General features: G+C 39.2%; 1 protein-coding gene across 2 annotated transcripts in view; it reads right to left on the bottom strand.

The window, feature by feature from the left end:
* LOC134220350 (calcitonin gene-related peptide type 1 receptor) overlaps positions 1 to 6,722 on the bottom strand; it is a 141,701-nt gene extending 134,979 nt beyond the window's left edge. The window contains exon 1 of one of the 2 annotated variants that reach the window (XM_062699384.1): positions 6,375 to 6,722. The gene's annotated coding sequence lies outside the window, so the exon portion shown is untranslated. Of the gene's footprint in view, positions 1 to 6,191 lie in introns of both variants that reach the window. The other variant, XM_062699383.1, reaches the window with a different exon arrangement.
* Between the last annotated feature and the right edge of the window lie 8,039 nt (positions 6,723 to 14,761).

Here is a 14,761-nt window from a genome sequence, read left to right as displayed (position 1 = left end):
CATATCAAATGATCATCTTCACCTCAGTTGACGGTCCCCCCAGGAATTCCTCCGGAAGTCCCTCCAGGAATTCTTCCGGAAATCCCTCCAGGAATTCCTCCAGAAATCCCTCCAGGAATTCCTCCGGAAGTTCCTCCAGGAATTCCTCCGGAAGTCCCTCCAAGAGTTCCTCCGGAAGTTCCTCCAGGATTTCCTCCAGGATTTCCTCCAGGAATTCCTCCAGGAATTCCTCCGGGAGTTCCACCAGGAATTCCTCCGGAAGTCCCTCCCGGAATTCCTCCGGAAGTCCTTCCAAGGATTCCTCCGGAAGTCCCTCCAGGAATTCCTCCGGAAGTTCCTCTAGGAATTTCTCCGGAAGCTCCTTCAGAAATTTCTCCGGAATTTTCTCCAGGAATTTCTTCGGAAGTTAATCCAGGAATTTCTCCGGAAGTCGCTGACGCCGCCACCCCACTGATGCTGGCTAAAACTGGTCTATCATGCCGTACCTGACATAAGTTTAATTGGCGTGTAGGCCTACGGAAGCTTTCTCAAGAACCCTTATGGCCAAAATCCTCAAAATCATATCTGTCATATCATGTCTGGATGTCATAAACTGTCTCCAGGGTGGCCGATGTCCACAGAATTATATCTTTATGTCATTATTCCACTCGATTTGAATTTTGAAGTTTGATACACATATTGTAACAGTTTGCCATTTTTCTAATATGACCGATTTTGATGCACTCGGAAGCTCCCTCAAGGTTCTTGTAACTGTACCAATGTGTCCAATTCCTTTAAAATTATAACACGTTGTCATAATCCTTCTCCATGATCCACTGCCATGATCATGAATGTAAAATGATGAAATCATATTTTTTTCATTAGCATTAGCATTGAGCATTTCGCACAAATTCGTAGGTGGTACAAGCCAAGACTATTGTACGAGAGTAGCATCACTTTTATCCGTTACCACAGATATTGATTTGGGACTAATCACTATCTCTTAGATGAAAGCAATGCACCCTCCAATAGTCGAGATCTGTCCTGGCCACGTCCTTGCGAATGCTGAGGAAGGGGAAGGATGGTTAGTTGGACACCTACTTAAGAAAGATGCAGAGAACTCTACGACCTCTCATAGGTGCCACGGGAGGTTTTGGGATAGTGTGGAAGATTATAACAGTAGGAATCGTTTTTGGTAGAACGTGAAACAGAAATACAAAGTAGGAAAGGGACGAGCCGGCAGAAGCGGTAGCCATTAGACCACCGAGCTCGTCATGATGAAATCATATTTATTTCAGTTCATTAAATCATAACTATAATTCATGATTTCAGGAACTTGATTCATGGCACTCTACAATGCTCATCAGTCGATAAAATGCATAACCAGTTACACTTCGATTGTCCCGTTCCCAACAAGCAAGACCGTCTATGACCGATTTTTATACCTTCGGAGGCTTTCTCTGGGGCCTTGGAACTGACCCACATCTGGGTGTCATAATTCTATAATTGAATTGTCCTTTTTCCCTTATATAAAAAAAATTACCGAAATGGTATGGAAAGATACGAAAAAGTTACATTTTGTTGGACTTATGTCGCCAAAAAAGCAAATTGTGGTCAAATTTTTCAGACCCAGTGATCCTCCAAAATAACTCCGGATAGGAGGACCACATAACAAGTCCCTACACGTATTCTGAATTATGGGATCCAAACTAGGCCTGTACGACAAAAAAAAGATAGCAATTTGAATGTTCTTCCTTAACTCGCGTAGAAGTTAAAACACTGAAGAAATTCGATTAATAGTGAATCCAACGTTTTTTTTAATTCCACTTAAGATACCTATTTTCCTGGAAAGATTTCATCAATCATTTTTTTACATTTCCATGCCTTCAATAATTTCCACCATTTATTTCAAAAAAAAAGTTCATATAGTTTTTTTTTCAAAACTCTTTAAAGAGTAAGTTCGCGAGAAGCGCGACCCCCTTTCCAAGGGAGGTTGCAACGATGTTCTCCGATTTGGATGAAATTTTCAGGGTTTGTTCATATATGTAAGAGAAGGCATTTTGCAAATTTTCAGATTTTTTCATTGGGGGCAAGTGGGGTAAAACGGCCCTTCAAAAATTATTGTTCAAAAATCGCCAAAACCAAAAAAATGCAATAACTTGGGCAATGAGTGACCGATTTTGTTTAAATTTTGCACGCATTTTCTGCTCAATTAGTACTTTATACCAAGTGGTTAATATGGTCATAAAATTGTTTACTTTAGGAGAAAATTGACTTTTTCGATAAAAAATAGTCGTTTTTCCAAAGGGAATATTTTTCACCAACAGATCTAGGATAAAAAACTAAACCCGTAAGGCAATTAAGGAACTAAAGAGCTTTCATATATAATTCAGAAGCACAAACTCAAGAATTTCTAAGAAAATCGCAATTTTCTGCAACACTGTTATTATGAGTTTCTGCACATTGCACTGTTTGTTTGCAAGCCAGTTTGTGAGAATCGCAACTCCATTTTATCGATGTTTCAGCATCTGGCTGAAACTTACACAGTATAAAAATGTTACAGCATATATGATGTAACAAAAAGGCTCCGTTCGATTCGACTCATTTTTCCATCACTTTTTAAAATTACAGGTCGTCGTTACTATGGAGCTTGTTTTCAATATTGCATACAAGAAAAAGTTGGATGTAAAATTAGAGGTTATTAAACACAAAAATAAGCGTTTAAATATTTCCGTGGTGTGTAATTCTCAGAATTTTTAACTGTGTACAAGGTTTATTTCTATATGTAGATGAAACTATTTGCCAAAATATTGGCATGGGGAGAGAGGGGTAAAATAGATCTCCAAATATAAATAATGTTACGAAACAAGGTAATCATAACCACACTTCTTAGATTTGATTATTGCTACCCAACTGGCAACTAATCTGGTGATTTTGCTAGTTTGCTTCGAAATTCTTCCAAGCTTAGTATTTTTATGGTATGATAACAGATAAAAATCTGTCAGCAATTAAATCCTTCACAATCTCTCAATCTCAAAAAATAACGTGAACTGGTCAACTAGTCATGTCATTTCTATAATTTTCCGGCGGAGGTATTGTATACTTAGCGCCGTCTTAAACTCCCGTTCAAAAATATTGTTCCACCAAAATATATTCCCACCAATTCCTCCATGGTGATGTCTTAATTGCAAGGACAATACATGGTTCAAGAACGACGTAAAGCAAAATCCAATGCTTTAGCTAGTTTGCATCCATTCGGAAGTGAGAACATTTTTTTTGGTACTTCAACACGATAGTCTGTTCCTCGGTGAAAAAAGCAATAGATAGATTTCTCAAAAAGTATTGCAAGCTGTTACTACCCAAGTACTACTTCTTAGCAAACCACACCTTATGGTTGGTTGAAAATATGTTCATATAAGGTTAGTAAATATTTCAAGAGAAAAAGGCTGAAATTTAAGGCATCCTTTTTACAATCAACTACACAGTCTTGTTGAGGTACTCAAGCTCTTTCAGGTGGTGTAAATTAAGCCGAGAATAAAACAGTTTTGCTTGGTAATCTTTTAATTAATTGATTAAGCGATCTACCATTTTTTTTTATTCCTTTATTTGATAGGCACTCTATGTTACTTAACCGCCACTGTGCCGAGGTCTACTGTGGTATTCTGCTTCCAGAATCCACTCAGATTCTATTTTTAGATTTTACCATTACTTATTTATTGTTGTCGTTGCCAATCCATCTCACCGTGAGTACATTGTGTCCATTTGTCCATGTCGTGTATCCAATGATCGTTGCATTGTTCGGTTGCCATTTATCCGGGTAACGTTGGAGGAATGCCTCCGAGAAGAACAAGTTGTCAGTTGCCATCAGGCAGCTGTGACAGTAAGGCACGTACCCCAAAACGCCACCGTATGGGCTGCGGTTCTAGCGACTGACGAGGGTTTGGTGGATGGGCTGGGAATCGAACCCATGACCATCCGCTTGTAAGGCGAACTTGTAGCCAACTACGCTACGGGACCCCATCTACAATTTATATACTTTATCTATGAGTGTAGAAACGTGTATCCTAAAATTTGAAGTATTTTCATGAGGGGTGTGTTTTCAAATCGACAGACAATTGATACTCTATCCTATTCAATAGTATACACATTACATTGTTACGCTCGCTGTGTAAAAAATCAGCTCGTTTTAGAAAACAAGGGTTTTCCTCTATTGTGCAAAATGAATGCAACTTTGTTAAACTTTGGAGTGTTTTCACATAGTTGTGTAAACATAGAATCGAGGGTATTCCATTACCTATGAGATAAAATTGTCCAACCCTTAAAAATATATACACCCAATTAGCACTGGTATAGTCCATTCAGTCAAACATTTTGTTTAGATTGTATCTCTGTAATATTAGCTAGCAGTTTGAAGGTTAGTAATTCAAAATGTATGAATGGTACACGGTTTGACGTTTTTGCACAATAAACTTGCAGAATTTGGTTTAAATTGATAATGATGGAGGATGAAAAAGAGTTATGAATACCGCACAATCGTTACAAGCTACAAAAACAAGCCTATGGTAACCTGATGCAAGTAGGTACAAAAGAAAAATATAATCTGAGAAGCAGCTCCACCAACAAGCTATGTTTAAACGCTACCGAATTACTCATTTGCCGTTAAGAATAATTGTTTTTTTCGCATAGATGTAAAAGCAACATCAATACCGGTACCCACAGTAATTGTAGCTGATTCAAAAAAAATATCAACAAGCACTTTCGTCGAAACCGTTCATTTTTGTTTCAGTTTGCGAAAGACGTGCTAATGTTTAAGGCACTTATTTTGGCCCTATTTTACTTCTGTTGAAAATTGTTCTGCAAATGGTTTGCTATCTAATATAGATCAGCGAAGGATATACGTATCTATTGAGACGAAAAATATAGATGAATTGGAAGGAAGAAGAAACAGTTTTTTTTAAACTTATGTATTTTCTGCTAGAACTCACATAAAAAAATGATGTATTTTTTGACATTTATTTTTAAAGGACTATTTTACCCTACACTCCCCTAATGGAAAATTCTGATTTTTAATTTCAACTTAGACAAAAAAGTTTGGACTGTTTTCCCCAGATCGGAAAACATCAACTTAAGTAGGGTCAAAATTTGTGCGAACTTTCTTTTGAATGAACAGTGTTGCAGAAAATTGCGATTTTCTTAGAAATTCTTGAGTTGGCGCTTCTACATTATATATGAGATGAAAGCTCTTTAGTTCCTTAATTGCCTTACGGGTTTAGTTTTTTATCCTAGATCTGTTGGTGAAAAATATTCCCTTTGGAAAAACGACCATTTTTTATCGAAAAAGTCAATTTTCTCCTAAAGTAAACAATTTTATAACCATATTAATTACTTGGTATAAAGTACTAATTGAGTAGAAAAAGCGTGCAAAATTTAAACAAAATCGGTCACTCATTGCCAAAGTTATTGCATTTTTTTGGTTTTGGCGATTTTTGAACAATAATTTTTGAAGGGCCGTTTTACCCCACTTCCCCTCATTGAAAAAATCTGAAAATTTGCTAAACGTCTTCTCTTACATATATGAACAAACCCTGAAAATTTCATCCAAATCGGAGAATATCGATACAAGAGGGGGTCGCGCTTCTCGCGAACTGGCTCTTAAAGAGTTCTTGTTATATGCAGTGCACAATAAATTACCTTAGTTATTTTGTCACATCCACAACACTGGAGATTATATCTACATATATGGCTCCAAATAGTTATTTTAAATCAAAATTTTTAAGCGAGTTAAATCAAATTAAAGTAGACGGTAATGCATAATAGCATACATTAACGAGTACTTTCCAAGCCATTATCATATATTTTCGTATCAGACATCACCAAAAAGGTAGGTTAATTGGAGATGTCTCGCCTTGAAAGCGAATAACGTTTGATTACGATAAACAATACACTTCTCTCTTTCCCGGTATATAGAATCAGGGATCCAATTCGTGTCATCGTTATCTTTTCATCCATCCAATTAAGCTTTTGACGAGTGAAATAGCTCATCCGGGCGGTTACCAATCTAACCTACGGTGACTGCACTGTACGTCGATGTTAAATACATATATTTCCATAAAACCCATTGGATTTCACTATTCACAAATTTATGGCCTCCCACATCCCTGCCATAATAGGTGAAGCCGTAAAGACAATTTATGGTGGTTAAATTTATTTACCGTTCGCAAATAATCCGCTATGATTCCTTTGTAGATCCTCTTTATTCTCGATCATACTCTACAGAAGCTGGTCTACCACAGATGCAGTCTCAGCCACCACCAGCATTGACAGATAAATCACAAACTTGTACATCGAAGGTAACGACATTTCACAATCACGCCCAGCACATTTCACATTCTCACCATTGGAACAAACGGGGACCATGTTGGTGTCTTGGGAGAACACTCTTCCATCAAACACAGCTTCTGATTCTATTAACGGCTTATCCCATAGTCACACCGTGTTGGTTGCCAATTAGATTACAAACACTTCACGTATTAGCCAAAATACGTTAGTCACGGGGTAGCGCCTTCAATAGATATATGCCACCATAGATAAAGCTCTATTTCAGAAATGGTCCATTTCAAAAATATCAAACTATAACCAAATCAACAGGTAGATGATATGAAGTGCATTATTCATCACCATCAGTACAGCTGATGACCCTCTTGCGAAACCGTAGGAACTTTGAAACCTTAAAACCGATTCGACCGACAGACAACGGACGACTGACTGATTCGTTGGCCTGACTTGTGACGGCAACCTTGATGCAAGATTCAGTTCAATGCCAATAAACGCAGCATCCTTCGCGCCAACATCAACCGGTTGCCGATGCACGCCCGAGAGGTCCTTTCGGAGCACATGGTCGGTTGGTCGGTGTAACCAAGAGAGAAAGCGCGCCAAATGGGTTCAATAGCTTTAGCCTGCTTTAGCACCACATGCAACGTGTTGACACGCGGAGGGATAGATGCTGCGAATCCATTCTCAACTTTCTCTCGGTTGCTCTTCCAGTGGGAGATGTTTTCATACGATGTGTTGCATTGAAACAACGCTAAGATGATGTGGCACAAAGTTTTGTCATTGGTAATAAAATTCATCTATAATATGCATCTGGATTTGTCAAATAGTTCACCTGTTGAGAAGAACAAACCAACAAAATTTAATCAGGAAAAGTGTGCTGCAACTTTTCGTCTATTCGAATTTTATTCCCCTCATCAGCTGTTTTGTCTACACACCGGCTAGTGGTGGGCCGGCTATGTTACATGTAAATTCGGAGGTTGAATAGTCCTGTGGTATCAATTTTTACATTTCAAAATTTGGAGTTGAGTAACTTCAACTGATCATGAAAACAGGCTAACACGCCGAATACCGAGATCAGATTTGAAGGAAACTTAAAATTTAAATCGCTAAATATCTTTTATTGATCTTTTTTTTAATCTTTCGTTTATTTTAGAGGCTCAATTGCCGTGAAGCGTAACGGAGCCGAAATCAAGTTTAAAAATTCATTTCTTAAATCTTATACATAATGTTAGTTTTGGGGAACCGAAAGACTCGCGGTTCGGTCAAGGTTAGGGAATACAATAATATAGTAGGAAAGAAAAGGAATTCAGGGTTCTTAAGTAATTACGATGCTGATTGCGTCTGGACGGCTGCGTTGAATTTTTCATGTCAAGGATTTTCTTGTTTCGAAATGAAGAAAATATTAAATTGATATACAAATTCATACCCCGATATCCGAAATGCTCCAGTTGAAAGCAGAAGCCCATAAGCTGCCTCGTCGTTCTATGATTGTATGTTGCCACAGCCCTCCAGTTGTTACTCTCGCTACTTCCGTCGTGCACCAATAATAGCCGAAACCAAGGCCGAACCTGTAGTGCAGTGGAAGTACTCAAAATAAGTCATCAGAGCTGGTTCCACAGGAATAACCGAAGGCTCCATGGATAGTTCCGTCTTCAACCAGTACATTCAAGCAGAGGAAATATTCAAAACATTTGAACGAGGTTTCAAAATTTGGACATCTTGAGATCGAAAATTATTAAGTATAATTTTATTTATTTTTCAAATATCCGGATTTAACCTAAACTTTAATTTACGTTTACGAAACGTTATTCAGCATGGATAATTTTGGGTTTGTTCGGAATCGAACCCCTGCCGGCAAATACCCCGTATTCATTTGAATGAAATTAGCAATTTATATAATATTCTTTACCACTTGCCTCGGTGACTGTGTTATTGGTTCATTAGTTCATTTATTAAATCACGAATGACATTTTTTCCTCATGGTCGCTTATTCCACCTATTTCAATCTTAACTTGCAAACCATTTGTTTAATAGGATTTTTGCTGAGAGCGGCGTTTTAGTGAGCACATAAACATTTATTTTATTGATTTTGGTTGATGGAATTTGGGAAATTCAAACAGATTGAATAAATTCTTTTGCCTTTCTCGTGTTCTAGTTTAGTAATAGCTTAATTAATTTTCAAAAACTGAAACGTTTTTAATGAACTTTCGTATGAAATCTTTAAAAGTTCAATATTCTTAAGGTATGGATATCTTGCTTTTTATGCTTTTTATGGTTAGTTGAAACAAAACTATAGCTTCCAATATTTATGAAAAGATAGAGCTATTTCCTTGGCTATTCCACATCGATGAGTATTGATTAGCATATGTCAATATGTATATTGAATTCCAATTTTTAGACTTAAGATTTATTGCACACATTGAATAGTATTCCGTCAAGAAAACGAAGGAAACAACAAGAATAACAAGAAAATTTAAATCGATATAACAAACTGATCGATTTGTAAGATTTACTCAATATAGAGTGCGACGCTACAATCGATTGTTTGATTGACAGTTAGGCACCTACGAGCGAGATCGGGCGGGTTCGTCTAGTTATATATAAAGTAAATTTAATTGAGTAAAATAGGATTGTAATATTAATCATCTTAAAAATTCATCTATAATGCTGATCCTTCCGCAAGACGATTCCTTGCTAACAATTTTTTTTTTCGCTTTACTCGTTCAAACATTTTTGTTTTTCTTGAAGATGTTGGTATTATCTCTATTATGATTAGTAGAATTTTCAAATTTTTGGTTTTATAAAAAAATTATTTGTCTATCGGAAAAAAATATTATAAAAGAGGCCATGCTCAACTTGATGTCAGAGGGAATGGTTTAGTTTTCCAAAATCCTGGCGTTGTTTCATTATATTAACATATATTTTACTTTTTCCTATCGGCATTACATTCTCCATTGGGACATGGCTGCCTTGCAAGTTCATTCAGCATTTCTACATTTATTTATTGCGAGCCAAATTACCATGTTTGCATTCGTCAATCATAACACGATGACGTCCAGGGAAGTCAAGAAAATCGTCAACCCAAACATTTCCTGGATCGAGCATCAAACCCAGCGAGTTATACTAATGACACACTGGTGGTACAAGTACCATGGTACATAAATCTTGAACTGAGTACGATACCAATTATTGTCTTTATTAAAGATAGTCTTGGAATAATTTTCTTGTTCTCTTGTACCATGGTACAAGTACCACAGGTGTGTCCTTAGTATTAAGTTATCAAATGACTTGTAATTTGAAAATTTTATACTATTAATTTATTTTGTCCACAAAAACCTACTGAGGTTGTTTTCAAATGTGTGTATTTTAATATTGTTGAAATAAAAATAATTTGTTATTGATAGTATCTCAGAAAATCTGGTTGAAACAATAAATTTCGACATAATTTCTAAAAAATGTGATTTAAAAACAATCAGATTTTTTGGTTCAATGTTAAACATTTTCTGTCCGTGTATTTTTTGCATTCTGTTTCTGTTTCATTCTTTTCTAAACAAAATGCAAATATGAAATTAATGGCATCCAATTTTTTTATTGATGTATTCTATTGCATCGTTACAAAATCAAAAAAAATATGACTTTTACAAAAAAAAATCAATAAAAACAAAAACTCCCTGCCAATAATAGAACAGGACCTGCCAAAGCCGTCTTTTCCCCTACTTCATTTTTTTTATTCGAAGAAGTAATGTGTTATCTTTTTTTTTTGTATCTTTATTAAAGAGACTTTCAGCCCGGGCTGGCTCGTCTCCGAATGTGTTATCTTATTATTGAAATTGATGATATTGAAGTACATATTGGGTTTGAAATACCTTCCTTCCATACCTTCTGACCATGAAAACAAGAGTGACATCATACAGATCAATCTATATAGGTAATTAACACTAGGATTCATTTTGAAAATCGTTGTAACTAAATTTTCAAATGGCTATGACTCAGTGGTTTTTCAACCGATTTTCTCAGGTTTTTTTTACCAATCTCTTAACCAACTCTTCCAATTCCTGGACATTACAAAAAACAGAATACATATTAATTTTAATCAAAACGTTCATGTTATGTTCATGTATGATACTGCCATCCGTCTTTTCATTTAATCTTTTCAGAAATCAAGAACCCTATTTTTCGATCTTTGAACAAGAATATTCCCCGATTTAAACCAGGATATTTTTTGACGAACTATTAATTTTCCAACTCGGAAGACAGCATAAATCTAAAACTAGCTGGTGTTGAGGAAAGGTCCTCCCTCATCCAGGACATACGAATTGGAACTTGGTGAGAGAATTCCATTATATACTTACCTAATTATATTGAAACTATATGATTAAATACCATACAAAAAAACCATCAGGGCACCCGATTGAAGCGATTTGGATAGGAAGAGTGGAATCGCCAACTTCCTATTGTTAACATCTCGTGGATAAAGGGCGGGCTCTTCTCCCCATCTATTGGGTCAATCTGGGAAACGAGGGCTAAATTATATTATTGTGTGTACGAACTTTCTTCTGGAAGGAGATTCTCTATTCATCCCGTGGATTCGCATAAGTGTCTTTGCTTATGGAACCACCCCACCCATTTTTGGCCCTTCATACAGGAGTTTGATGAAATACAAACAATAGTATAATCATGATCAAATCGTTTGTCAGTGCTATCGGCAGGTGCCTTGCTACAATAGATGGTAGTATCATCATCATCATCATCATCATCTTAAGTAATTACGATGCTGATGTTCACAAAGTTGACATTCTTGGCGATGTTTCACATCTGTAACAGGACAAACATTTTTTGGGAGACAACAATGAGAGGAAGCCAAAGGGGTTAACGACAGACATAGAAATTGACAACAAGAGGAAGACATTCGATATGGGGTACGACAGACAAGGGTATGGGCAGACTAAGATCACATTATTACATTAGCAACTTTCACGAATTAGTGGAGGAGGAACATGTATTCGCCAACACTTCCCTAATAGGCTTTGGTTGTTTTCCTCGGACCCGGAGATGTTCAGTTAATGCAGATCTGGGGCCGCGATTCTCCTCGCACGCCTACACGACATGATCAATGTCCTGAAAATCCTCGCCGCAAACACAGAGATTACTTTCCGAGAGTCCCACTTTGAAAATATGTGCGTTTAAAGTGTAGTGATTGGGACATAGCTAATGAGGACATAGATAATGAAATACAAACAATGTTTCTACAAAAATTCCAGATTCTCCAAATCGTTCTGGAGTTCATATCAATTAGTTTACCAGGTCAACTACGTTCTGTATCACACCGACTTCAACGCATCAATCCCACACATGTCCATGGAGCCTTTGTGTATAACTCGCAATCAAATCATACCTTAACCAGTTGTTCTAAGTTCTCCAAACTGTTGCGGAGCTCAGATTAATTGGTCTACCAGGTCAACAAATCAAATCGATGTTTCTTCGAAACCATTCTGGAACCTAAACAACTGTACAGAACTTGGACCAGATTGGTTACTTCCTCGCCTTCCGCATCGCGTTTGAAGTTGGAAGCATGGAAATTAGTATGGAAAAACGTACATTTTTGCATTTTTACTTCATGAGGTTTCAGCTCATCAGCTAAGTGGCACATTGCTTTAAAGTATAAGAAGGTACGTTGTTGAAACGTCCACGAATGAAGTTATAACACTTCGAAGATTGATTGTTCAGTCCATACGCAAAAAATCGTTTATTCTGCCAGCCAAAGCTTAAAATATTCAACTTCATGGTGGTTGGGTTGGTGCCTGGGTTCGATTCCCGGTGCCGGTCTAGACAATAGGGATGTAATGCCATTAAGAAGAAGAAAAAAAGATTGAGTCATGTAATTAACGAGGCATCGAAAATTGGTTATCGGAGTAGGCTAGGTCCACCACCGGGGATCAGCTGAGTAGACACCAGCTTCGGGTCGTCGGGGACCCATTGAACCGGAAGCTATCTCCATCCGGAATGTTTGGTCTGACCTAGGCACTTGTCTGTTCACCAGTTGAGGTATGAAAGTGCATAAGACTTGAGCTGATCTATGAATATGCTGACCAGGTGAAGGCGTAATATTGGTGATGTAATAGCCTTCCAGGGATGGGTGTCGTCAGTATCGGGAAAGCTCCCACCACCAGAGGACTATTTGAGTAGCTTGCGAGTACATGGGAGAGCTAAATGGCTAAAAAAAAAGATGTGGTGCTGAATGCCAAGGATAATATAAAGTGCTTAAGGGCTCAAGGCTTTTGTGTGCTTACTGGCACAAACAAGGGAGCCAAAGGGCTCAGAATTTAAGCAGAACATCGAAGAGAGGCACCGTGAAACGTATCGTGCTGGAAGGAGTACGTTTGGCACTGCCTATCCCCATGAAGTAATACTGGAAGGTAGTCCCTGAGGGATCCGGGCATTACAAGAGAGGGTAAATCGAGTAACATTATGGGCAACAGGGACTATGTCCAAGGGCTTGACGATCCCTCCCCAGGCCATCTGCGAGTTGTGGAGCTTGTCTAGGATGTGGTGGGGTTTGACAGTGGGCCCTGTTAAATTCCTATAAAAAGCTGCATGTATCCGCAAGTAGGCCCCACCAAAGCGACCGTGTGCCGCTCAAAGCGCACAAGCTGGGACGCTAAACAGCCGTCGCCCTCCGACGAGACAAGGAGGTTTGCGCAGGACAACAATCCGCCTGGAAAACCAATAATTACGAACAATATAAGAGATAATGCGACTCGATATAATCGGCAAAAACCTAGGCGATGAATGAAGGATCGCGATTGGAAGCGTGGAACATGGAACTGCAAGTCGCTAAGTTTCGCAAGTTGCGACAGGATGATCTACGATGAATTACATCTTCACAACTTCGACGTCGTGGCGTTGCAGGAGATTTGCTGGACAGGACATAAAGTGTGGAAAAGCGGGCATCGAGCGGCTACCTTCTACCAAAGCTGTGGCACCACCAACGAGCTGGGAACCGGCTTCATAGTGCTGGGAAAGATGCGCCAACGCGTGATTGGGTGGCAGCCAATCAACGCAAGGATGTGCAAGCTGAGGATTAAAGGCCGTTTCTTCAGCTATAGCATCATCAACGTGCACTGCCCACACGAAGGGAGACCCGACGACGAGAAAGAAGCATTCTACGCACAGCTGGAGCAGACATACGATGAATGCCCACTGCGGGACGTCAAAATCGTCATCGGTGACATGAACGCTCCGGTTCCGCCTCGCAGCTTAGTGTTCATTAAGCACTTCCACATTTATTCACTGCGAAGTTTCTACGCCAAGTTACCAGCCAGTTTTGCATTCGTATATCATGAGGCTAGCACGATGATACTTGTATGCCCAAGGAAGTCGAGACATTTCCAATCCGAAAATTGCCTAGACCGGCACCGGGAATCGAACCCAGGCACCCTCAGCATGGTCTTGCTTTGTAGCCGCGCATCCTACCGCACGGCTAAGGAGGGCCCCACGTTCATTAACGTATCGCAACCGTTGTCTGCCACATCGTCATTCAGGTGTTCTTCATAGTGCTGCTGCCACCTTTGGATCACTTCACACTCGTTCGTAAGAAGGTTCCCGTTTATGCCCTTACACACATAAGGCTGTGGCACGTAGCACTTAAGTGAACGGTTTAACTTCTCATTGAACTTTCGTGCGTTATTGTTGCTCTTCACGGTCTAGATCTTCCTGCTGGCGCTTTTCCTCCGAAAATCGAGTTTTGTCTGTTCCTCGCCCGTTTGTATCGTGCCTCGTTCGCCCTCGTGCGGTTGCGGTGCTTCCAATGGCAGATCGAATATCTCTCCAGCCATCTTCAAGAGACGCCGCGCCTAGCTGCTCTACCGTTGGGATTGTCACTTCCAGCTGCTGCGCGTAATCTTGGGCTAGTCTACCGTCTTGTAGCCGCCCAATGTTTAGCCGCGGTGGACGACTCCGACGCGTGTTGTACACCGTCAAGAATTTTGAGCGCAGACATACTTCAACGAGGTAGTGGTAGGATTCAATATTCGCACTGCGGTAAGTGCGTACGTTCGTGATGTCGGAGAAGAATTTACCGTCGATTAGAACGTGGTCCATTTGGTTTTCCGTTTCTTGATTAGGTGATTTTGAGGATATTCTTGCGGGGGAAGAAAGTGCTTCGGACTATCATTACGCAGGAGGCTGCAAAGTTTATGTATCGTTGGCCGTTGTCGTTCGATACGGTATGCAGACTATCCGGATGACGGATTCAATACATTTCCTCCCTTCCTACCTGAGCGTTCATGTCGCCGATGACGATTTTGACGTCAGTGGGCATCCATCGTATGTCTGTTCCATCTGTGCATAGAACGCTTCTTTCTCGTCCTCGGGTCTCCCTTCGGGTGTGCACGTTGACGATGCTGTAGTTGAAGAAACGGCCATTTATCCTCAGCTTGCACATCCTTGT

The sequence above is a fragment of the Armigeres subalbatus genome, chromosome 3 (assembly GCF_024139115.2).
Source record: "Armigeres subalbatus isolate Guangzhou_Male chromosome 3, GZ_Asu_2, whole genome shotgun sequence".
Taxonomy (NCBI): Eukaryota; Metazoa; Arthropoda; class Insecta; order Diptera; family Culicidae; genus Armigeres; species Armigeres subalbatus.
This window is presented reverse-complemented; position numbering and strand designations above follow the sequence as displayed.